Source organism: Bombina bombina, chromosome 6 (assembly GCF_027579735.1).
Source record: "Bombina bombina isolate aBomBom1 chromosome 6, aBomBom1.pri, whole genome shotgun sequence".
In the NCBI taxonomy this organism is placed as follows: domain Eukaryota; kingdom Metazoa; phylum Chordata; class Amphibia; order Anura; family Bombinatoridae; genus Bombina; species Bombina bombina.
The window spans coordinates 283,259,720-283,284,801 of NC_069504.1; the positions used below are offsets into that span (position 1 = coordinate 283,259,720).

The 25,082-nt window shown below is 37.5% G+C and overlaps 1 protein-coding gene across 2 annotated transcripts in view; it reads left to right on the forward strand.

Moving 5' to 3' along the window:
- Positions 1–216: 216 nt before the first annotated feature.
- NR2C1 (nuclear receptor subfamily 2 group C member 1) overlaps positions 217–25,082 on the forward strand; it is a 164,546-nt gene continuing 139,680 nt past the window's right edge. For both annotated transcript variants that reach the window (XM_053716892.1, XM_053716893.1), the window contains exon 1: positions 217–377. The gene's annotated coding sequence lies outside the window, so the exon portion shown is untranslated. The remainder of the gene's footprint in view (positions 378–25,082) is intronic.

Genomic DNA, 25,082 nt, shown 5'->3' on the forward strand with positions numbered 1-25,082 from the left:
CTCCGTGTGAGTCGAAAAACGCGGCATGTTATTTCTTCAATAGTGGACATATTCCTAATGGCGTTAGCAGTAAAGACGAACTGTCCCCTATTAAATAACAGCAATGAATCTGGCAGCGAGAAAGTTAATCAAACCCGCTTCCTGCTGCTTCTCCAACACCACCATGTGTGCGTCAGAACGTATGTGGCGTACGTGACGTCACCGCGGCACCGTGCACGCATCGGTCACGGGGAGGAGCCGTGGATCGGCGGAGCTGAGGGAGGGTCACGAACTCTGACCCGCAGCGAACCGGGTGCGGTTGATAACTGACAGCAGGTTACCGGGTATCCGTACAGCATATACCAGCGGTCCAGTGTCCTCTTCTTCTTCTGAATCGGGTAAGAAAGACCAGTGATTTGGGGGGAAAACAATTAAGCACCGGCTTGTGACTGAGGGAGATAGCGGGTAATACAAGCGCCCTGCTGTATCAAATTGGACCAAAGCCCTCGCTTTTCTGATATGTACATGCACGTCTAGTGCGCCGCGACCGTCTGACGCTTTAACCCTCTGCTTGACCTCTGACCTCCACCCGACAGGAACAGCTTCCCGACAGCTCCCTCCTCCCCCATACTTTGCGTGTGCACATACTGGAGCGCGCAATATCTGCCCTCCCTTTGTGTGCGCGCGCCCTCCCCGCTGACTCAGCCACAACAAGGCGCGCGGCAAATAACCTGTAACCTCGGGGCTGGTTGTATCTAACATAAACTGCGCAAATACGCCACAGCTTTACAGCGTGATTGTGTCTCTATTTATAACCACTTATAAGGTGCATTGTTCAGATTCGAGAGAGATGAAACAAGTGAAAGCTTTAATATGCATGTTTAGCACACTACTAAAAAATACAATTTGCTGCAACACTGTCTGTTCTTTTTACATTGAAATGAATCGCACACACATATCCTACCGAGAGAGCAGCATTTTTACTCTCTTATATTTAACGTTTAAAGCAATAGTAAATATTCTTCGCCCGTGAGCATGGATTTACAATAACCCTGCACTTTAACATAATCACACGCATTAAAAATGTTATTACCACTTTAGAGCCCTTCTTATGTAATCATGTTGTGCCCTTAAAGGGACAGCTCACTGTGTAAAATAGTTTTTCCCTGAATGTGTTCCCCATGACTTGTTATACCAGCTGCAGTGTATAAAATGTATAGTAAATTGCTAATTTATGCTTCTATTTGCAAAATAATTAGCCGGATTTGCTCATTGAAACCACAGCCCATCTAAATAGGCTTGGCTTGCTGACAGATCAGATTTTATCTTATCACTCAAATTCTTCCCTTTCTTATTACTGTCTCTGTACTATACGTAGAAAGAACAATTGGAAATTAGCATTTTAGAGCTTTATCTCTTCCACCTCCTACTGTGAATAATTTCTTCTGATGGCTGTGTTCCATAGTTTCTCAATTGCCTATACTTAGGTATATAAACTTTCAGTATAGGTATGGATACTGTGGGCTAAATCAGCTATTTCAAATACCAAAATAAAGGCTAAGGAGCAATTTGTATACAATTTAACATACTCCAGCAGGCTAAATGGATCATTGGGAACTAATTAAAGGAGGGCAAGTTGTTGGGTAAACTGCTTTTAAGGGGACTGTGTACACCAATTTTCATATAACTGCATGTAATAGACACTACTATAAAGAAGAATATGCACCGATACTGATCTAAAAATCCAGAATAAAACCTTTTAAAAATGTATTTAGAAGCTCCCAGTTTAAGAGTGTTGATGAGGTCAGGCTGGGACACCTAGTGAAAGGGGCTGGGAAAGCAGAAAGAGCAGTCACTCCCCCTTTCCCTGCATATGAAAAGACAGATTACACAAACAATAGTAGCAGGAGTCTGTAGACCTGCGTCTACATCTGATACTTTGGGGCTTGGTTAGTAGTCTGTAAATCGGCACTATGTTATTAAAAAAATAAGCAAAACTATACATTGCTGCAAAAACACCCCCAGTGAGGTTATATAAAGGGATCATCTACAAAACAGTCTGGTGTACAACAATGTCCTTTTAACCTTTTTCCACCGTTATGCCGTTGTATTCCGTCAAAACGGTGCTGGACTTTAGCGCTGTTATGACAGAATACAACGTCATAGCCAACGGCTGTCCTGAAGCCAACTGCGCTTCCTGGATTTGATCGCAGGCTGGAGGGCATTCCTAGCGTCATAGGGACGCCCCCCAGATCCAATCCAATAATTGAAATATCACAATTGTGTGATTTCAATTTGTCTACATCGGAACAATGTCATGAAAGGGTTAAAGGTGAAGTAAAGCCAAATATAAATAAAATGGATACAGTGTGGAATTTTTAATATCTTTCCATTGTGCTAATTTCTAGGTGATTTCAGGGGCGTGCATGTGTTTAAACATCTGGCAAACATGTTTGTCACATTAATTATAGCAATGTTACACATTGTTGTGAACATTACTGTCTGCCATAGAATAATAAATACATGTGCGTGTTCCTAAGCTCCTATTAGCGTATTTATCTTTACTTGTGTCATTATTATTGGCTCACCTAACGTAGTTCAGTGTTACTCAACCATTTTGTAGCAAGTATCCATGTAGGCTTACAGCTGTTTCCTGTGTACCCCAAGTTTAGCACAAATATTGATCTTTCACATGAACAAAAATGTATATCATGTGTATTACTTGATTTCACAAGCTTGTAGTAAATATATAGGAATCCGATATTTGGCTTATGTTTTCTGGAAATTAATATTTGGCAATATGACATCAGAGAATAATAAACACATAAAACACACATACTGTATATATACATATACACAGTTGTGCTCATACATTTACATACCCTGGCAGAATTTATGATTTCTTGGCCATTTTTCAGAGAATATGAATGATAACACAAAAACTTTTCTTTCACTCATGGTTAGTGTTTGTCTGAAGCCATTTATTATCAATCAACTGTTTACTCTTTTTAAATCATAATGACAACAGAAACTACCCAAATGACTCTGATCAAAAGTTTACATACCCTGGTGATTTTGGCCTGATAACATGCACACCATTTGACACAAAGGGGTTTGAATGGCTATTAAAGGTAACCATCCTCACCTGTGATCTGTTTGCTTGTAATTAGTGTGTGTGTATAAAAGGTAAATGAGTTTTGGACTCCTGACAGACCCTTGCATATTTCATCCAGTGCTGCACCAATGTTTCTGGATTCTGAGTCATGGGGAAAGCAAAATAATTTTCAAATGATCTGCGGGAAAAGGTAGTTGAACTGTATAAAACAGGAAAGGGATATAAAAAGATATCCAATGAATTCAGAATGCAAATCAGCAGTATTCAAACTCTAATCAAGAAGTGGGAATTAGTATTTGTGGAACCATCTTTCTATTCTGAATAACCATTTATACACAGTTTATCTGTCCTTGTTAACTGTGGCACACGTCCGTATGAAGCACGTTATCTATTTCACAGTGGTACATTTATCTGGTACTTGTCTCTGTGACACTTAGTCCCAGTAATACACTTCCTGTTGACATCAGCAACGCTCAACTCCAGCCCTCATATGTAACTAACAAGCCAGATGCTAAGGTTGTAGCAATCTGGGGCGGATCAGTGATTGAGCAGTGGTCCAACCAAGGCTAGAAATACTCCCACGCTGCCTTGTTAGGAGTTCTTGAGGGTAAAAATGAGAAACACAGCTTTCTTTGATATATCATGTTTACAAAAGCTACATCAGGAAAAATAAAATAAAAGCCAATCCCTGGAGTACCCCTTGCCAATGCCCCAAGTACCCCCAGGGGTACACGTACCACAGGTTGAGAAACCAGAATGTAGTGTATTGCTACTTGTTTCACAAATTTATATGAAGAAAACAAAGTAAATTTGATAATAGAAGTTAAAAATCTGTTAAAATCTGACAGCGCTCAACCTTGTGTCTGTAGCTCCTAGTATTGTGGGTACCAGCGCCCCCAAAAAAGTGAATGTAATGCTAAAAATAAATACACAGAGCGCCTCCTAAAAGGCTAAGACACTAGTAGTGACAAGATTATTTAAATAAAAAATATATTGAAATTCTATAGGGGTATATAAAATATTTTATAAGCTACTTATAGCTAAAATATACAAACAAGATACAAAAGTGGATCCACTTAAAATTAACAATAAAATATGCATATATCTATATAAAAAACAATACAATTGTGGTTAAAAACCACAACAATATACAATCTTAATCACAAAATAAATTACAATAAAACAGCTGTTGATGGTTGGATAAAAAATAAATATAAAAACATCAATTTACTGAGTATGGTCCCAAACTTTAAATTCTTTCCAGAGAGTGAATGTCCAATATGAAGATTCTATTTTAAAACAGTTATCCTTATATATTCCTCGATAAACAGTGAAATGATGAAGTGTGTAAAAAAGAAAAACGTAGTGGTTTTCAAATCAAATTTCAAAAATTATTGTGAATATCCAAAAAATCCTGAAAAGATGATGTGATGAAGTGGGCGTGAATAATCAAAAATGTGTGTACACAAAAATGAAAAAAAAAAAAAAGGAAAAAATGTAAAAAAATAATCCAAATGAATATTTAGGATGTGTTAAAGTGAATAACACACTTATAAAGTGACCCTTATGTGAATACAAGATGTGAAGAGATGCTCCTAAAAAGTTATTCCTGTGTGTAAACGATGAAAAAATACAGAAATGGATCCTATGTCTCAGGGATCAATTCATTCAAAGATATACCTGTAATAAAACAAATATAACATAGTGCAAAACTGCTATTCAAACTTAGTCAGTAATTGAAAAGAAGCTTACCATATATGTCAACGCGTTTCGGCCCTAAGAACTGGGCCTTTATCAAGACTATCTGATAGATAGACTTTCTGATAGATAAAGGGACATTAAATACTTTCAGATCTTAAAATAAAATGTTTAAAGTGACACCAAACCAAAAAAATTTTCTTTCATGATTCATATAGAGAATAAAATTTCAAACAACTTTTTATATGACTTCTGTTATCAAAGTTGCTGCATTCTTTTGGCATCCTTTGTTTAAGGAGGAGCAATGCATTACAAATAACTAGCTAAATACATCTCTAAATACAATGCCAAGATATACAGTATATATATATATATATATATATATATATATATATATATATACAGGTGTGTGTATGTATGTGTATATATATATATATATATATATCTATATATATATATATATATATATATATACACACACACAGCCATCAATTAGTAGCTAGCTCCCAGTAGTGCATTGCTCCTTTTGAGCCTACATATGTTTGCGTTTCAACAAAGATTACCAAGAGAACAAAGCCAATTAAATTGTAGACGTCTACACAGCAAGGTCTGTAGGGGGTGCTGTAACAAAGATAAAACAATGGCGCACAATTATTAACACACAAAACCCTTTGATGATGGCAATTCATTCCCCAAACTCTGTTGTTCAATATGATCAAGATAACACGTTAATTGACAGGGCTGGAACGGCTGCACTCCTCATCACACAAATAGTGGAACAAATCTATGGTATCAAACAAACAAAAGAGAGGCGCCTCGTGCATATCAATCAGTAGCCCAAGTGAAGTACAAAATATGTGAAGCAAAAGGGTTACTCACATTTCAAAATAACACGCTTATTTGTTGGTAGTTGTAGGCTGATAATTTCAGGGATATCAGCTCACCTATTCCCGGTAACTGCAACCAGGGTTCCTCCAGAGTCTCCAACCACGCTTCACTTTACTCTGTGGAACTTGCTGTGTACATGAAAGGCTTGTACACACTGATCGTTAAAACGTAGGTTTATTAAAACAAAGTTAAAAACAACAGTGGATAAAACTGGAGTCATATAGGTGCTCCCCCAGATCATGCATAGCGTTTCTTGGCAAAGAGCCATTTTATCAGGCATGCCTGATGAATTAATCCTAAAGCACATTCTTGAAATAATAATTAAAAATTATACATGTATAGTCATTTTTAATTATTTTAAAATATTTTTAATATTTCACGAACTGTCAGTATATGGCCGGGTTATAACACAATATATTTAATAATTATCCTTTAAACTAAACCCCAATAAAATATGCATATAGTAAAAACCATAAAATTAATATACATTCCTGAATTATTTTTATTAGTTAATATTTATAAACACATTGAAATATATTTGTAGGGACCAGAATATGAGTCAATACTATACAGTGTTTAAACTATTGTAATATGTTATTCAAAGATTATAAAAGTTGCCTTATTCATGATAGCCTCCCAAATCAGAGCTGCATTTAAAATACCAAGATATAAGCTACTAACATTCAAACAGTACAATCAGCTATATAGCTACAATTGATTGTAATACAATTCTAATTAGGACACTAAAAATACATATATTTTTGATGTAAACAGTCACTTTATTTAAGCTGAAATAAATTATTAGTTACTTATAATTAAAACCAATTCTAAGATATATATATATATATATATATATATATATATATATATATATATATATATATATATATATATATATATATATACAGGTGGCCCTCAGTTTACAACGGTTCAATTTGCACCGTTTCAGAATAACAACCTTTTTTTCAGTCATGTGACTGCTATTGAAAAGCATTGAGAAGCAGTGCATTGATTAAAATAGCCAGTAGGTGGAGCTGTCTGCTTGTGTTGCAGCAAAGATATGCAAGCCAAGCAAGCTTAAATTAATAAGTTTAACCAGACCTGAGCTATCGAGCAGCTTGCAAAGGAACAAGATCTTCCTGTCTATAAACCAGTCCAGATTGGAATGCATAGAAAGAACTGTTTTCAGAAAAATGAAAGTAAAGTCTGTGTTGTGGGATTATTTTATTAGGTTTATAATGCTGTTTAGCAAATGGTTTTTGTTCATTTAACTTAGTTTAATTATATATTCTGTGTTGTGTGATTATTTTATTAGGTTTATAATGCTGTTTAGCATTTAAAGTCTTCATTTCAAAGCTTTAAAAATAATGTATTAGGTGTTACTTATGCCAATTTTGAGAGGGTCCTGGAACCTAACTCCCTCACTTCCCATTGACTTACATTATAAACTGGGTTTCAATTTACAACGGTTTCGATTTACAACCATTCCTTCTGGAACCTAACCCCGGCGTAAACTGAGGGCTACCTGTATATATATTTTGCAAAGATAAATTACTTAGCATACAAAAGACAAACTTAACACTATACAGGACTATAAACTATACAGGACTATGAAACACAATTTAAAATACTGAGTGCCCCTTTAAATCTATTAACTACAATTTGACTATGGTCTTACCAATTACCTTTGTTTAAAATATTAAAAATTAGAACAATCATACATCACCAATTTGAGCCAATTTGTAGTTCAGTCTTTTCCAAATATCTTTAGATCATCTCATTTGAAGGAAGGTTTTCGCATAGATCAAGGTGAGTTTTCAGTTCCTTGCTTAAAATGATTGTGTCCCCAAGAGAATGGCCGCCAGTTATCAATAACTAGTGACAAGCAGATCACCAAAAAAAAAAACTCTCCGTCTTGCTTTTAGCTATTCCTTATATAATAATTGACAATCTTTTTCGTTCACGCTAGGGCTGCAACTAACGATTATTTTCATAATTGATTAATCGGCCGATTTATTTTTTTCGATTAATCGACTAATCGGATAAAAAAATAAATGATTTTTTTCCTATATTTAAAATAAAATCCACATACTGAGTTTTATAAATATAAACTTCTGACTAAAACTTTACATTAAAACAACTGTTGGTCCAATTTGTTAAGCAGCAGAACAAATGTTTTTAATTATGCAAAACAAAACCACAAACTGTTTGAAAAGAGGTAGAACTAGAAAGAGATAGACTATCACTGTTTATAACATTCTGTTATTCACTCTTTCAGAAACTTTACATTGAAATGCAAAAATGTCAACATGTTCACATGCTCCTAGCTGAGGCTGGCTCTCTTTTTGCCTGCAGCAGAGAAGAAGCACTCAGATGGTGTTGAGAAGCATACATAGGGTTATGCCAATTTCACCAAGGTGGGCTATTTATCTTTGTTAGTTCTCCACCAATGCAAGGGAACTCTCAACAAAGTTAGCCTGGACTTCATTTTAACATAAAAAATATATTGAATATCTATATGCAGTGGTAAATAACCATCTATAAGGTTAGGGGGAAAAATATCTAGTCCGCTCTAAAAATAACAGATATATACTTACAGAGGTTGAATTTGGTACATATTCCAATTAATTAAAAATAGGAAGAACAATAAAATAGGCAAAAGGGCTAAAGACTATATATCAGTAAAAGGACACAGCCTTACACATTTATCTATAGAGTATAAATATCAACAATAGCAAGCGATCCGCTAAAAATTGTGCAAACAGGTAATAGTGACATCAATTCATTTAACAAATGCCATCAATCTAGGGCTAGGTGTAAATAACAAACTCGGCACTATATCATGCAAAGCATAGTCCCAAATCACCTGATTTTATATAAACAATCCAAATTATGACTCCTATTTTATTTATGGGTTGCACATAAGCCAGGAGTAGTTGTAAACTTAAAAAGAAACTTATAGTGTCCTAAAAAGGTGAAAAGTAAATGTCTGTAGACGTTCTTTAGGCTAAGGGCATAACCATAAAACACAATACCATGTGCAGGAGCTCATTGGAGTAAAGCAGCTGGTGCTGTGCACAGAACAGCTAATTGCAAACCAACTAATCGATTATGAGATTCGTTGACAACTATTTTCATTATCGATTATGCCGATTAGTTGTTGCAGCTCTAGTTCACGCCCACAGTGCTTGTCCCTTCTCATTGGATACCTGGGAGGTCTTATCGGATTGGCCCTGGGAAATTTCATTTTTTTAACAGCCAAAGGCTTTTTGGCTGTAATACTGGATTTTGGCCATTGGTGGGCAGCATGACAAACAGTTTCATTTAATCATTTCTAACATTTAAAAGCATTTCTTTAAAATGTGTAATTTCTTTATATTAATAAGTTACATGTTCAAATGTACTGTACTATGTCACATTATTTATTCTGATTATTTTAAGACTACACATGAATTTATTCCACTTATAATACATAAAATGCATTTAAAACCATATCTTTATGAAACAACTTAAAATCATAATATCCTCATCCTGGATTCAATTTCCTTCTTCAGCCATCCGCTCAACATCGCATACATAGATAGATATATGTGGTTCTCACACAATTATATCTACATTGGATTATTATTCCATACAGATTATTTCATTTCTGTATATCTCTCTTTGAGAGGATAAAATATACAGGATATCATTTAAAATATCAATTATGTGTACTTCTTAGATGCCTGAAATGAAAGAGATTATTGTTAGAATGCTCATTTTAAGTCCTAAAACATTCTGTGCTATATATATATATATATATATATGTGTGTGTAAAAACATTTTGAAATTTTAGCTCTCAAGTCTCCATGTTTAATATGTGTCTGAATATGGGCAGGAAACCCATATATGGACATGTACTTTTGAGGCTCCATCATGCTAATTTCCATTTCCTTGAAATTGTGAGCATCTCATTAGGCTTTAAATGAAAAGTTTTAGACATTTACGTCTCTATTCACAGTATGGAGTCATCTATCTGACAATCTATCCTTCTTTGAAGTGACCCTTCTAAGATTACTTTGAAAGCAATTTCTTTTTAAGTGACTTTGTGACCCATCTTGTTTAATCAACAGAATTGGGGGAGGATTGAATTTTGGTCAGTCAAATGATTTAATGTCTTATAAATGAATGAATCATTTGGTGCTGATAGCCAAATATATAATAATATATATATTAATCTTCACATATACCTTGACAGAACGCACTTTAAGATTACTAAGTGTTAGTTTTTTTCCCCGTCTGCACACTCTCTCTACTGAAGCCTGTGGGGAGAATGCACCATAGCGGTATTCAAAGTTCTTTGGTTAGCGTGTGTTGGGTTTCGCTTGCATGCACAATTTTTACTTTCAACTTGTAATACGCTTGCATAAAGATTACTTCTAGTGAAGCTTACGCTTGAGCAGGACCACTAAATACCTCTCCACTTGTAAAAAGGTATTTTTTGGACCCATCATATTCAAATATTTATTTTCCTGGACCTTGAAACAAAAATTCATGAATAAAATCAATAGAAATAAAATAGGTTCAAACCTAAAAATCTGCACGTACTAATAACTTAATTTCTAAGCACAATATAGCTTGTTGCAAATAATACAAATAAACAATGAAATCTTGGCATGAACAGTTACATCATTCCTAGACCTAGTAAGTGATAGGCTTGCTGATCCTGGTTAGCTTTAGGGATGTGCATTTGGATCCTTCGTAGGATCCAAATGCGGAAGAAGGTGGCCGTTTGTGGCATTCAGCTTGTTTTTTAAGCCACATTTCTTGTGAAAGTGCAACATTCTAAGATCTGCCTTTGCACAGATCTTAGTGTGAACTTTCACAAGAAGAAATCCGGCTCCAAAAGAAGCCAAGTACTGTGAGTGGCTGCTGCCTTCCGCATTTGGATCCATATACACATCCCTAGTAAGCATAGAGGGCAAAGGGTTCACATCTGCATTTCCCCTTTACACGAATGGAGACATTGTTGATGTTAATGTACGTCACTTATGACACATGAAGATTCTTGTTTGTGATATATAATAAAGAATCAATACCGTGCAATGGGGTATGTATCTAAAAGCATCCAACAGTGTTTCATTTGGTTTCAATGTTAAACATGAAGAAACAATGACATTCAAAATGTATTTCCAATTTAAAATCTCAAAAGCTAATGTTTCCACAGCAACTGAGAGAAACTGAGCAGGGTATACAAATGAGAACATACAGTGTTCGTCACATTTGATTTTAATTCCAATTTAAACTATGGCTTCTATACATGCTGTGTTTTCTTTTTAAACATAGCTGCAAATAACCATTCTGTAAGCACTACTCGGGTTCCCATTAGTGTTCCTAACAGATTTATAACCAGAATGCATAGTATATAAAGCACATATTTACAACCAATAATGCTTTGGTTAAAGGGACAGTAGTGAAAATTAAACTTTCATGATTCAGATAGGGCATTCAATTTTAAACAACTTTCCAAATTACTTTTATCATCACATTTTCTTTGTTCTCTTAATATTTTTTTGTTGAAAGCAAAAACTAGGTAGGCTCATATGCTAATTTCTAAGCCCTTAAAAGTCGCTTCTTATCTCAGTTCATTTTAACATTTTTTTACAGCTACACAGTGCTAGTTCATGTGTGCCATATAGATAACATTGTGCTCACTCCTGTGGAATTACCTATGAGTCAGAACTGATTGGCTAAAATGCAAGTGTATCAAAAGAACTGAAATAAGGGGACAGTGTTCAGAGGCTTAGATACAAGGTAATCACAGAGGTAAAAATTATATTAACATAACCGTATTGGTTATGCAAAACTGGGGAATGTGTAATAAAAGGATTATCTTTTAAAACGATAAAAACTGTCCCTTTTAACACTGATATTGTTCAACTTCCTATAGTTACCTTGATGCTTTCAGTAATGTTTTAAGGGACAGTCTACTCCAAAATTTCCATTGACTTGCATTTTAGCCAGTTAGTGCAAGGGGGGAGAGTACAATGTTATCTATATGGTCCACATAAACTAGCAGTCTCTTGTGAAAAGCTAGTAAAATAGCATGTGATAAGAGACTGTCTGTAGTGGCTTAGAAACGGGCAGAAATTGGTTGTGCAAAGCTGCGGAATGGGTAGTAAAGGTTTTATCTATCTTTTTAAACAATAACAATTCTGGTGTAGACTTTCCCTTTTAACTTTGTCCCAAAACATGAAAATCAGCATTACCACTTTTGCTACGCCTGTTTTCTGTGCAGTTACTTTTTTTAATTGCCAGAAGTTTAAAGGAACGTAAAAACCAGAAGTTAAACTATTCTGTTATTATTTGAATGTACACAGAGTAAGTTGGATACTTCCTTATTCTTTAAGATGAACACACCCTATAGCAAGGAAAGAGGCTCTTATTCATGGCTTCCCCGTATCTGTAATGTCAGAGGAAAAAGTGAATAGAATTTGTACTGGACAAAAATAAAAAAGTTTTAAATAACCGCCAAAGCTTTAATCCACTCAATAAGCTCCATTTGGTGTTAAACTTAAAACGGGTAATCAAGAATTCCTCAACATTAAAGTGAAAGTAAAGTTTAGTCAATCCGAAGATATCAATGCGTTATTTCATCATACAATAAGCTAATCCCTAACTTTATTTTATATATTTTTTTTTTATTTAGAGTTTTTATATCTACAGTATCTCACAAAAGTGAGCACACCCCTCACATTTTTGTAAATATTTTATTATATCTTTTCATGTGACAACACTGAAGAAATTACACTTTGCTATAATGTAAAGTAGTGAGTGTACAGCCTGTATAACAGTGTAAATTTGCTGTCCCCTCAAAATAACTCCACACACAGCCATTAATGTCTAAACTGTTGGCAACAAAAGTGAGTACACCCCTAAGTGGAAATGTCCAAATTGGGGCCCATTTAGCCATTTTCCCTTCTCAGTTTCATGTGACTCGTTAGTGTTACAAGGTCTCAGGTGTGATTGGGGAGCAGGTATGTTAAATTTGGTGTTATCGCTCTCACACTCTCTCATACTGGTCACTGGAAGTTCAATATGGCACCTCATGGCAAAAAACTCTGAGGATCTGAAAAAAAAGAAATGTTGCTCTACATAAAGATGTCCTAGGCTATAAAAAGATTGCCAAGGCCCTGAAACTGAGCTGCAGCACGGTGGGCAAGACAATACAGCGGTTGCACAGGACAGGTTCCACTCAGAACTGGCCTTGCCATGGTCGACCAAAGAAGTTGAGTGCACATGCTCAGCGTCATATCCAGAGGTTGTCTTTGGGAAATAGACGTATGAGTGCTGCCAGGATTGTTGCAGAGGTTGAAGGGGTGGGTGGTCAGCCTGTCAGTGCTCAGACCATACGCCGCACACTGCATCAAATTGGTCTACATGGCTGTTGTCCCAGAAGGAAGCCTCTTCTAAAGATGATGCACAAGAAAGTCCGCAAAAAGTTTGCTGAAGACAAGCAGACTAAGGACATGGCTTACTGGAACCATGTCCTGTGGTCTGATGAGACCAAGATAAACTTATTTGGTTCAGATGGTGTCAAGCGTGTGTAGCGGAAACCAGGTGATGAGTACAAAGACAAGTGTGTCTAGCCTACAGTCAAGCATGGTGGTGGGAGTGTCATGGTCTGGGCCTGCATGAGTGCTGCCGTCACTGGGGAGCTACAGTTCATTGAGGGAACCATGAATGCCAACATGTACTGTGACATACTGAAGCAGAGCATGATCCCCCTACCTTTGGAGACTGAGCCGCAGGGCAGTATTCCAACATGATAACGACCCCAAACACACCTCCAAGACAACCACTGCCTTGCTAAAGAAGCTAAGGGTATAGGTGATGGACTGGCCAAGCATGTCTCCAGACCTAAACCCTATTGAGCATCTGTGGAGCATCCTCAAATGGAAGGTGGGGGGGAGCGCAAGGTCTCTAACATCCACCAGTTCCGTGATGTCGTCATGGAGGAGTGGAAGAGGGCTCCAGTGGCAACCTGTGAAGTTCTGGTGAATTCCATGCCCAATAGGGTTACGGCAGTGCTGGAAAATAATGGTGACCCACAAAATATTGACACTTTGAACCCAATTTGGACATTTTCACTTAGGCGTGTACTCACTTTTGTTGCCAACAGTTTAGGCATTAATTGCTGTGTGTGGAGTTATTTTGAGGGGACAGTAAATTACACTGTTATACAGGCTGTACACTCACTACTTTACATTGTAGCAAAGTGTCATTTCTTCAGTGTTGTCACAAGAAAAGATATAATAAAATATTTACAAAAATGTAAAGGGTGTAATAACTTTTGTGAGATACTGTATATTTTTTCCTACCGTTTCCACGATAACTCTTCCCAACCTCTATTTTCTGATGTTGTGTGGTGACGTATAGAGCAGTCCCACCCGCTCTATACGTAATCTCAGAAACGTGTTCACGATGAACAGTGTAAACGCGCATGCACAAATCGGGGATTTCAATCTCCACTGCGCATACAATACGTGTGAATTGTATGTGGATTTCTAAATAAAACAAGTACGCATGCGCAAAACAGGAACTCTTTTGTATTCACAGATACAGAATTAGATTGTAACGCATGCGCAGATCATCAAGTATGCAGAATGACGGCCAGATTTTCAACTGGATGATCTAAAAACGTGACCAAGACAGAAAAAAGAAAAAAAAAGAAAAACGGGTTGAATTTGCGGACCGGCAAAAAGGGAATTAAAACAGCGGATACTGGATTTACAATACATTTAAAAAAAATAAATCATGAATGAAACTCATTAATTTTGAACAAAGAATTATATTTGGGATCAGCGTCAAGGTAACTTTACCTTCACTTTAACATCTATTCCAACTTGGAAGATATAAAGAATGTACTTACATTCTGTTTTCTCTGTCGGCTCAAAGAGCTTCCATCACAAATCCCAAGCCGCTTAGCCTCCTTACAGCTTACATTCCACAGCGGTTTGTACCAGCCGATACTTAGACTTGCACATGAGTGCGTACGTTACACTCCAAACTTCACCGCTTACGCTGTGCTTGCTTGGAGTTTCCCCTTAACCGCTGCCATGTCTGTGGCAGGGTCTGCAAACACTTCTGGAACCAGCTGGGGGCTCTTAATACGGAGCCATAATGCAGCACAAAGCGCTACCTGCTGCTTGACACTTGTCATTCAGAAGCAAAGAATGTGCAGGGAGCTCTGTATATTTAAGACTTAAAGGAATAGTCTACACCTTAGTCATCTTAAAGTCTGTCCTTTAGATTAAGCTGCAAATAGCCTCCTGCACCTCTTTCTATATCATGCAGCAGGAAAGGTAAAAAGTTATTTTAAAATGAATATTGTTTCTGGCCCCTTGGAAATGGCTGCCAAGCTCAGCCTACTGATGACATCACAATCTGTATCTAGGCACTCTGCTAAATAGCATTGACAGTCTCTTGAATCCAACTAGTGAGCTTTTTGTGATTGGACGCCAATATGCAGCTCTGATCGTGATGTCATCAGTGGGCGGAGCTGAGCAGCCATTTCAAAGTAGCCAGAAACAATATTCAATTTATAATAACTTTTTTACTGTTCCTGCTGCATGATATAGAAAGGGGTGCTATTTACAGATTAATCTAAGGTAAGACTTTAAAATGACTAAGGTGGGGACCATCCCTTTACCTTTCATTGTCAGAAAACTAATAAAATTGCAAATACAAAAGTGCAAAAGGACTGTAGATAACAATACGTCTCTTATGTTAGCTAGCAGGCTGCCACATTTCAGCTGACCGCAATACTCATGGCCCATAAAAGCATTACTATACACAAGCTCTTAAAGCACTCCAATCTGACCCTGATTGGTCAAATCTTTTAAAAACATAAGGAACTCTTCCAGTTTAAAGCCCTTAGATACTGGAATCAAACAATGAATACATATACAAGTAACAATAGTGAAAAGTTATAAAAATTTTACAATATTTATTCACCTAGGCTGCATATTTCTTATGGAACCATAACTTTGAAGGGAGAGAGGAAGGTAGGACCTGGTGCCTCAGAAAGTGTGTGTATAAAAGGACTGCACAATTTAATAATGGAAAAAATTGGAAAGTTTTGTTTTTGTTCTTTTAATAAACTTTTTATTGAGGTAATATAAGTTGTACACACATTCACAATATATGGACAAGTTCCAAATTACAAAATTAGATCCATCAAAGTAGTACATACATTAAGGGACATAATACTCATATGCTAAATCACTTGAAACTGATGCAGTATAACTGTAAAAAGCTGACAGGAAAATATCACCTGAGCATCTCTATGTAAAAAAGGAAGATATTTTACCTCACAATTTCCTCAGCAAGTTCTGTGTAAAAAGTTATACTCCGCTGTTGCTCATCTGCAGGTAAAAAAAAATGAAGAAATGAACAGCAGCCAATCAGCATCATTCTAATAGCGCCTGCGTGGCCACGCAGGACCTGGTATGCAGATGTATGTTTTCAGCCTTTTTATTTCTGAGGAGAGTTAATATATCAGAACTGGCTGATTGGGTTCCTCATAGTGGGAACAGGGTAAGCAGTAGTCCTATATGCAAAAGGGTGTTACTGTACTCCTTGGTGTTTTGTTTTCTAATACTTATGCACTCAAAGTCAGCATATCATTAAAACACTGGACATATTACTAAGTCTTTATTATATTGTTAAACAAAAGGATGGCTTTTATTGTGTTTTTGGGGACCACATGGCAGTTTGAAACCGTTTCTCATGAGGTAGTTTAAATTTCATTGCAACCTCCATTGTGGGCGGGGCCTAGTTTACACTGAAGGAGACAAGGGGTCTTATTTAGCAAAGTGTAATTTTTTTTGCTTAAATGTTCCTCTAAAGTGTAAATTTCTACTCTTGCATTTGGGATGCAATAATTTTTGGCAACTCTGCATTTATATTCATAGTTTTTGAACGTTTATAGGCTACTTAAGTGTGTTTGGAAAAAATTGTGCGCTTTTATTTCTTAAAGGCGCAGTACCCGTTTTTTACAAAATTAATTTTTTCAATAAATAAAGTGTTTACCAACTGTTGTGGTTATTACTACTTTGTTTAACATGTCTGACATTGAGGAAACTCATTGCTCTATGTGTTTAGAAGCCATTGGGGAACCCCCTCTTACATTTTGTACCTCTTGTACTGATAGAGCCTTACACTGTAAAGAACATATTTTAGGAAATGAAAGTATGTCTAAGGATGATTCTCAGTCTGAAGAGAATCAGGATATGCCATCTAATTCTCTTCAAGTGTCCCAACTTTTAACACCCACACAAGTGACACCTAGTACATCTAGTGCGTCTAATTATTTTACTCTGCACGGTATGGCTGCAGTTATGTCAACTACCCTCACTGAGGTATTATCTAAACTGCCAGGTTTGCAGGGTAAACGCAGTAGGCCAGGTATTAACGTAAATACTGAACCCTCTGATGCTTTAGTAGCCATTTCCGATGTACCCTCACAATGCTCTGAATTGGGGGTTAGGGAATTATTGTCTGAGGGAGAACTTTCAGGTTCAGGGAATGTGTTACCTCAGACAGATACGGACTTAGCGTCCTTTAAATTTAAACTTGAGCACCTTCGCCTGTTGTCCTAATTTTAAGAAAATGTTTCCCATATCAGACACCATCAAGGACTCCTGGCAAATGGTCCCTAAGGTGGAGGGAGCAATATCTACTCTAGCTTAGCGTACAACTATACCTATTGAGGACAGTTGTGCTTTCAAAGACCCTATGGATAAAAAAATTAGAGGGTCTTCTAAAGAAATTATTTAAAGCTCTCAAATTAGCTAATTCTTTTATCACAGATGCTGCTTTCCAGATTACTAAATTAGCAGCAAAAAATGCAGGCTTTGCCATATTGGTGCGCAGAGCATTATGGTTAAAATCGTGGTCTTCTGATGTATCGTCAAAGTCTAAACTGTTAACTATTCCTTTCAAGGGTAAGACCCTATTCGGCCCTGAATTGAAGGAAATCATTTCAGACATTACTGGAAGTAAGGGTCACGCCCTACCCCAAGACAAACCCCTTAAGATGAGGGGTAAACAAAATCATTTTTGTTCCTTTCAAAATTTCAAAGGAGTACCCTCTGCTTTCCCTTCCTCTACTAAACAGGAAGGAAATTTTACTCATTCCAAGTCTGTCTGGAGACCTAACCAGTACTGGAATAAGGGTATACAAGCCAAAAAGCCCGCTACTGTTACCAAGACAGCATGAAGGGGCAGTCCCCGATCCGGGACCGGATGTAGTAGGGGCAGACTTTTTCTCTTTGCTCAGGCCTGGGCAAGAGATGTGCAGGATCCCTGGGCATTAGAAATTGTGACCCAGGGGTGGGGTATCAACTGGAATTCAAAAATTTTCCCCCAAGAGGGAGATTTCATCTTTCACGTTTGTCTGTAGACCAGACAAAAACAGAGGCGTTCTTACACTGTGTAAAAGACCTCTATACCATGGGAGTAATTTGTCCTGTTCCAAAACAGGGACAGGGGTTTTACTCAAACCTTTTCGTAGTCCCCAAAAAAGAGGGAACTTTCAGACCTATTTTTGATTTAAAATGTCTAAACAAATTTCTCAGAGTCCCATCGTTCAAGATGGAGACTATACAAACAATCTTACCAATGATCCAGGAGGGTCAATACATGGCCACCGTGGATCTAAAGGATGCGTACCTTCACATTTCTATTCACAAGGATCATCATCAGTTTCTAAGGTTTACTTTTATGGACAAGGATTATCAGTTCGTGGCACTTCCCTTCGGGTTGGCCACAGCTCCCAGAATTTTCACAAAAGTGCTAGTGTCCATTCTAGCGGTTCTCAGGCCGCGGGGCATAGCAGTGGCGCCTTATCTAGACGATATCTTGATTCAGGCATCAAATCGTCATCTGACCAAATCTCACACGGACATTGTGCTGTCCTTCCTAAGGACTCATGGTTGGAAAGTGAATATAGAAAAGAGTTCACTTGTTCCACAAACAAGAGTTCCATTCTTGGGAACTCTGATAGACTTGGTAGACATGAAAATATTTCTGACGGAAGTCAGAAAATCAAAGATTCTAAATACTTGCCGAGCTCTTCAGTCCATTCCTTGGCCATCAGTGGCTCAGTGTATGGAGGTCATTGGATTAATGGTAGCAGCAATGGGCATCGTCCCGTTTGCTCGCTTTCATCTCAGACAACTGCAGCTGTGCATGCTCAGACGGTGGAATGGGGATTATGCGAATTTATCTCCGCAGATAAATCTGGATCAAGAGACCAGAGACTCTCTTCTTTGGTGGTTGTCACAGGATCATCTGTCCCAGGGAATGTGCTTCCGCAGGCCATCATGGGTTATAGTGACAACGGACGCCAGCCTCTTGGGCTGGGGTGCAGTCTGGAATTCCCTGAAGGCTCAGGGAACTTGGACTCCAACGGAGTCTCAATTACCAATCAATATTCTAGAACTGAGAGCAATATTCAATGTGCTTCAGGCGTGGCCTCAGTTGGCACTGACAAAATTCATAAGATTCCAGTCGGACAATATCATGACTGTAGCATATATCAATCATCAGGGGGGAACAAGGAGTTCTCTTGCGATGATAGAGGTATCAAAGATAATCCGATGGGCAGAGAATCACTCTTGCCATCTATCAGCAATCTATATCCCAGGAGTAGAGAACTGGGAAGCGGATTTTCTAAGTCGTCAGACTTTTCATCCGGGGGAGTGGGAACTCCATCCGGAGGTGTTTGCATCATTGACTTAACAATGGGGCACACCAGAATTGGATCTAATGGCATCTCAACAGAATGCCAAACCTCCATGTTACGGGTCCAGGTCAAGGGATCCTCAGGCTGTACTGATAGATGCTCTAGCAGTACCTTGGTCTTTCAACCTGACTTATGTGTTTCCTCCATTTCCTCTCCTACCCCGTGTGATTGCGAGAATCAAACAGGAGAGAGCTTCAGCAATTCTAAAGGTGCCTGCGTGGCCACGCAGGACTTGGTATGCGGATCTAGTGGACATGTCGTCTCTACCTCTGTGGAAACTACCGTTGAGGCAGGACCTTCTCATTCAAGATCCGTTCCAACATCCAAATCTAACTTCTCTGCAGCTGACTGCCTGGAGATTGAACTCTTGATTTTATCAAAGCGGGGATTCTCTGAGTCGGTCATTGATACTCTGATTCAGGCTCGCAAGCCTGTCACTAGAAAGATTTACCATAAGATATGGCGTAAATATCTTTATTGGTGCGAATCCAAGGGCTACTCATGGAGTAAGATTAGGATTCCTAGGATTTTGTCCTTTCTCCAAGAAGGATTGGAGAAAGGGTTATCTGCTAGTTCTTTTAAAAGGACAAATTTCTGCTTTGTCAGTTTTATTACACAAGCGTCTGGCGGATGTCCCAGATGTTCAGTATTTTTGTCAGGCTTTAATCAGAATCAAGCCTGTGTTTAAACCTGTTGCTCCGCCATGGAGTCTGAATTTAGTTCTTAATGTTCTTCAAGGGGTTCCGTTTGAACCCAAGAATTCCATAGATATTAAGCTGTTATCTTGGAAAGTTTTTTGTTTTTAGTTGCTATCTCTTCTGCTCGAAGAGTTTCTGAGCTTTCTGCTTTACAATGTGATTCACCTTATCTTATATTCCATTCTGATAAGGTGGTTTTGCGTACTAAACCTGGATTTCGTCCTAAGAATGTTTCAAATAAGAATATTAATCAGGAAATTGTTGTTCCTTCCTTGTGTCCTAATCCTTCTTCTAAGAAGGAACGTCTATTACATAACTTGGATGTGGTTCGCGCTTTGAAGTTTTACTTATAAGCGACCAAGGATTTCCGACAAACATCCTTCTCTTTTTGTTGTTTATTCTGGAAAGCGTAGGGGTCAAAAAGCTACGGCTACCTCTCTCTCTTTTTGGCTGAAAAGCATCATCCGCCTGGCATACAAGACTGCTGGACAGCAGCCTCCTGAAAAAAATACGCCTCATTCCAAGAGCTGTGTTGCACAGATTTGTAAGGCTGCGACTTGGTCCTCCCTTCATACTTTTTCCAAATTTTCCAAATTTTATACTTTTGCTTCTTTGGAGGCTGTTTTTGGGAGAAAGGTTCTTCAAGCAGTGGTGCCTTCCGTTTAGGTCTCTGTCTTGTCCCTCCCGTTCATCCGTGTCCTGTTGCTTTGGTATTGTATCCCACAAGTCATATCTTTGTAAAAGAAAAGGAAATTTATGATTACCTGATAAATTTATTTCTTTTACGATATGACGAGTCCACGGCCCGCCCTGTCATTTTAAGACGGAATTTATTTTATTTTTAAAACTACAGTCACCTCTGCACCTTTTTTAGCTTTTCCTTTCTCTTCCTATATCTCCGGTCGAATGACTGTGGGGAGGAGCTAAGGGAGCAGTTATATAACAGCTCTGCTGTGGTGCTCTTTGCCACTTCCTGTTAGCAGGAGGATAATATCCCACAAGTAAGGATGAATCTGTGGACTCTTCATATCGTAAAAGAAATAAATTTATCAGGTAATCATAAATTTCCTTTTTTTACATAGAGACGTTCAGGTGATATATTCTAGTCTGCTTTTTACAGCTATGCTGCATCACTTTCAAGTGTTTCAACATTTGGGTATCATGGCCCTTTAAATGTCCATTATTTGAATATCAATAACCTCATTACGTTTTTTTTAATTTTCTATTGTATAGTGTTTGTTACAACTTACTGCATGTTTAAGTATACATTTCATTAATAACATTCCATGGCTCAGAAGTTACAATGATAGATTGCATCTAAGCTTGAAGGTGTCCCTAGTTTGACATTGAAACAAGTCCGCTGTATTTAAGCAAGAGCTGCAAATCCAAAGGGTCTCTGGAGGATGTCAGTCTATTGCCATTTGCAAGTCAAGTAAATTGCTTAATTGATATCTTATTTAGTAAGCTGTTAACAGTTCTATAAAAAGTATATCAACAAGGAGGATAAAGCAGTAAAGAAAAAAGGAAGTTCAATCCTATTGGCTGATCCAATCAGCCAATAGAATACGAGCTCAATCCTATTGGCTGATTGCATCAGCCAATAAGATTTTTCCTACCTTAATTCCGATTGGCTGATAGAATTCTATCAGCCAATCGGAATTGAAGGGACGCCATCTTGGATGACATCACTTAAAGGAACGGTCATTGTTGAAGAAGACTCCGGATGAAGAGGATGCTCGGCGTCGGATGGATGAAGGTAGAAGATGCCGTCTGGATGAAGACTTCTGCCCGCTTCGTTGAGGACTTCGGCCCGGTTGGGTTAAGACTTCTCAAGGTAGGGTGATCTTCAAGGGTTTAGTGTTAGGTTTTTTTAAGGGGGGTTTGGGTGGGTTTTAGAGTAGGGTTGGGTGTGTGGGTGGTGGGTTTTAATGTTGGGGGGGTTGTATTTCTTTTCTTACAGGTAAAAGAGCTGATTACTTGGGGGCAATGCCCCGCAAAAGGCCCTTTTAAGGGCTATTTGTAATTTAGTGTAGTGTAGGGTTTTTTTTATTTTGGGGGGCTTTTTATTTTGTTAGGGGGATTAGATTAGGTGTAATTAGTTTAAAAATCTTGTAATTTGTTTTCTGTAATTTAGTTTTTTTTTCGTACTTTAGATAATTTTTTTAAATTGTAATTGTATTTAGTTTAGGTAACTAATTTAATTGTAGTGTAGTGTTAGGTGTAATTGTAACTTAGGTTAGGTTTTATTTTACAGGTAAATTTGTCTTTATTTTAACTATGTAGTTATTAAATAGTTAATAACTATTTAATAACTATTGTACCTAGTTAAAATAAATACAAAGTTGCCTGTAAAATAAAAATAAACCCTAAGCTAGCTACAATGTAACTATTAGTTATATTGTAGCTATCTTAGGGTTTATTTTACAGGTAAGTATTTAGTTTTAAATAGGAATCATTTAGTGAATTGTAGTACTTTTATTTAGATTTATTTAAATTATATTTAAGTTAGGGGGGTTAGAGTTAGACTTAGGTTTAGGGGTTAATAACTTTATTATAGTGGCGGTGACATTGGGGGCGGAAGATTAGGGGTTAAAGGGCCATTATACACTCATTTTTTCTTTGCATAAATGTTTTGTAGATCTATTTATAAAGCCCATAAAGTTTGTTTTTTTTAAAAATGTATAATTTTGCTTATTTTTAAATAACATTGCTCTGATTTTCAGACTCCTAAACAAGCACCAAAGTTTTATTTGAATACCGTCAGCTACCTTCTCCATCTTTCTCCTGTTTGTGTAAAGGGTCTTTTCATATGCAAAAGAAGGGGGAGGGGGGAGTGTCTTATTTCCCACTTGCAGTGGACTTTCCAGCTGCCTTTTCAACAGAGCTAAACTGAAAGCTTCTAAGTAAGTTTTTAAACCATTTTATACTGTATTTTTATATCAGTATCTGTGCATCTTATCCTTAATAGTAGTGTCTATTACATGCAGTTATATGAAAATGAGTGTATACTGTCCTTTAATAAATGTAGGTAGGTGTCGGCAATGTTAGGGCCGGCAGATTAGGGGTTAATAATATTTAAATAGTATTTGTGATGCTGGAGTGCGGCGGTTTAGGGGTTAATATATTGATTATAGTAGTGGCGATGTCCGGTTCAGCAGATTAGGGGTTAAAAAATGTATTTTAGTGTTTGCGATGTGGGAGGGCCTCGGTTTAGGGGTTAATAGGTAGTTTATGTGTGTTAGTGTACTTTTTAGCACTTTAGTTAAGAGTTTTATGCTACAGCATTGTAGTGTAAAACTCTTTACTACTGACTTTAAAATGCGGTATCAGTCTTGACAGGAGAGGGTGTACCGCTTACTTTTGGTCAGACTCGTAATACCGGCGCTATGCAAGTCCCATTGAAAAAAGAGGATACGCAATTGACATAAGTGGATTTGCGGTATTTCCGAGTCTGGCCAAAAAAGTGAGCGGTACACCTGTACCTGCAAGACTCGTAATACCAGCGGGTGTTAAAAAGCAGAGTTGGGACCGGCCAACGCTGCTTTTTAACCCTAACGCACAACTCGTAATCTAGCCGTATGTTATATTAATATACTTTCTTCTGTTATGTGTGATCAGTCCACGGGTCATCATTACTTCTGGGATATAACTCCTCCCCAACAGGAAATGCAAGAGGATTCACCCAGCAGAGCTGCATATAGCTCCTCCCCTCTACGTCAGTCCCAGTCATTCTCTTGCACCCAACGACTAGATAGGATGTGTGAGAGGACTATGGTGATTATACTTAGTTTTTATGACTTCAATCAAAAGTTTGTTATTTTAAAATAGCACCGGAGCGTGTTATTACTTCTCTGGCAGAGTTTGAGGAAGAATCTGTCAGAGTTTTTTACTATGATTTTAACCGGAGTAGTTAAGATCATATTGCTGTTCTCGGCCATCTGAGGGAGGTAAAGGCTTCAGATCAGGGGACAGCGGGCAGATGAATCTGCATTGAGGTATGTAGCAGTTTTTATTTTCTGAATGGAATTGATGAGAAAATCCTGCCATACCGTTAAAATGACATGTATGTATACACTTCAGTATTCTGGGGATGGTATTTCACCGGAACTACTCTGTTAAAGGTCACTAATCCTTTTTAATAACTATTTATCATGTTAAACGTTTTTGCTGGAATGTAGAATCGTTTACATTGCTGAGGTACTGTGTGAATAAATATTTGGGCATTATTTTCCACTTGGCAGTTTTTTTGCTTTAATTGTGACAGTTTCGTTTCTCTTCACTGCTGTGTGGGAGAGGGAGGGGCCGTTTTTGGCGCTCTTTGCTACGCATCAAAAAATACCAGTCAGTTACTTTTATATTTCCTGCATGATCCGGTTCATCTCTGATAGATCTCAGGGGTCTTCAAACTTCTTTGAAGGGAGGTAAATTCTCTCAGCAGAGCTGTGAGAATTCTTATAGTGACTGTGAATAAAAACGTTGCTTTGTATTTTTTATGTCAAATTTAATTATTGTTATTTTACTAATGGGAACAAACCTTTGCTAAAAGTTTTGTTGTTTTTAAAGTTTGATGCTATAACTGTTTTTCAGTTCATTATTTCAACTGTCATTTAATCGTTAGTACCTCTTTGAGGCACAGTACGTTTTTTGCTAAAAAAGATTATAACCAAGTTGTAAGTTTTTTGCTAGTGTGTTAAACATGTCTGACTCAGAGGAAGATATCTGTGTCATTTGTTCCAATGCCAAGGTGGAGCCCAATAGAAATTTATGTACTAACTGTATTGATGCTACTTTAAATAAAAGTCAATCTGTACAATGTGAACAAATTTCACCAAACAGCGAGGGGAGAGTTATGCCGACTAACTCGCCTCACGCGGCAGTACCTGCATCTCCCGCCCGGGAGGTGCGTGATATTTTG